The 1,832-nt window shown below is 39.8% G+C and overlaps 1 non-coding gene across 1 annotated transcript; it reads left to right on the plus strand.

The window, feature by feature from the left end:
• The first annotated feature begins 1,066 nt into the window (after window positions 1-1,066).
• Window positions 1,067-1,225, plus strand: LOC137833735 (U1 spliceosomal RNA). The gene has a single exon (XR_011084803.1). It is a non-coding gene; the product is annotated as a U1 spliceosomal RNA (small nuclear RNA).
• The last annotated feature ends 607 nt before the right edge of the window (window positions 1,226-1,832 follow it).

Genomic DNA, 1,832 nt, shown 5'->3' on the forward strand with positions numbered 1-1,832 from the left:
TTATTTTTGTGCTCCCATACGCATCGTGTTATCGCCGCCCATACTCCCTTCCATACCAAATTCTGTTTCACTGATAAGTTAGGCAAGTAGAAATTCAGAAAATGATTACAAATATCCTTGTTTTGTGCACCCAAGACCCCTATCCATCTGTAGCAGAGCATCCAGACTCGATAAGCATAACCACAGTCCAAAATTAGATGTTGGATGGATTCCACTGATTGATTACAAAAGGCACAAAGGGGGGAGTTCACCACAATTCCTCGTCTCACAAGATTCTAGTATGTTGGAATTCTATCCGAAATAATTCTCCAGGCCGTGCACAAGACTTTTGGAAAAGCTTTGACCTTCCGCAGCATACTAAAAACAGCTTTATCTGGGCCGGACCCTTGGTTGGTTAAGACGTCATATGCTGATCTCACAGAAAAGACCCCCTTAGGGTCCCCTCTCCAAGTAATGAAGTCCTTGGAATCCTTGTTCAGAACTACCCTATATAAGGTTGTTAATAATTATGCTTCCAATACCGACTCCCAGTTGAATCTCTCCCTCCTCCATTCGAGGTGCCAATGCCATACGTCTTCTTCCCAAAAGCCAGCCTCACCCATCGTCATCCCTTGATTCGGGGATAAGGAAAATAATCTAGGATATAAATCCATAAAGTTACTATTACTCATCCACGGGTCTTCCCATAAATGTACTGAGTCCCCTGCTCTGACATTCCATACTACTGCTTGTTGGAACCAACCTACACCTTCTCCCTCCCTACATATGTTCTCCAAGTCTCTCCACCACCAGGATTGGCAACAAGACCGAACCTGGTTAACGCCAGATAACACCGTATATTTAGACTCCAAAATATCTTTCCATTTCCCCTTCGCATCACTCTTTAACCTCCACTTCCATTTCGCCATAAGGGCATAATTGAACTTCTTGATGTCTTTAATTCCTAACCCGCCTTCCTCAAGAGGTTTACAAATAGTTTCCCAGCTTACCCAAGGTATCGATCTGTTACTAGTTATCGTGATAGGAATAATAGATTATAAAATTGAGATGTACCATACTTCTTAATATACTTACCTGGACGGGGTCAATGGATGATCATGAATATCTATAGCTTGGGGTAGTGACTTTCATTGCACCTGGAAAGGATGCTTCTCTAAGGTCTGTTCAAGTAACAAATCCTACGTCATAATTTGTGGCATGGGGCTTGCGTTTGCGCAACTCTTCCTAATATGAAGTTAAAATTTTAATTTTAATGTTTTCCCCACTAATATCGAGTTAAGATTTTAATTTCAATATTTTTTGAATTTGTAGTTGAATTTAAATTTAATTTTTTCTTCAATGGAGTCTAATTTCCTGCTTTGTGGAGAACATTTTCTAGTGTTATGTGTTGATTTTGGCTTAATCCCAAGTCCCACATCGGTGGGTTCATTGTTTGGGAAGGAGGTTTGAGGGTTATAAATTAAACGCTCCTCCTTCACTGTTACATATCCCAATTTGTAATATCTTCTCCCATAATAATAAAAGTGAGCTGTTTTTGCTGTGCTCGGAGATTAGGATAAATTGGCTTAACTCCGTTAACAATTTTCTGGTGTGTTTTTTCCTCTTTATCTCTTTTATTATTCCGCTCTATTTATTCAATATTATTTGTCGGGTAGCTCTGTTAGGGTTTTGTTTTAGTGGGAAAATTACCCGTTTTTCCCAACAAGTGGTATCAAGAGCCGAAGGTTCGCTTTGGGTTGTTTGAAATTGTTTGTAATATTGAATACAATATTTTGAGTTTGTGATGGCAAGAGGTCGTCAGCAAAGTCACACAAAGGGGAGAAGAGGGAGGT

Source organism: Phaseolus vulgaris, chromosome 6, assembly GCF_000499845.2.
Source record: "Phaseolus vulgaris cultivar G19833 chromosome 6, P. vulgaris v2.0, whole genome shotgun sequence".
NCBI classification, from domain to species: domain Eukaryota; kingdom Viridiplantae; phylum Streptophyta; class Magnoliopsida; order Fabales; family Fabaceae; genus Phaseolus; species Phaseolus vulgaris.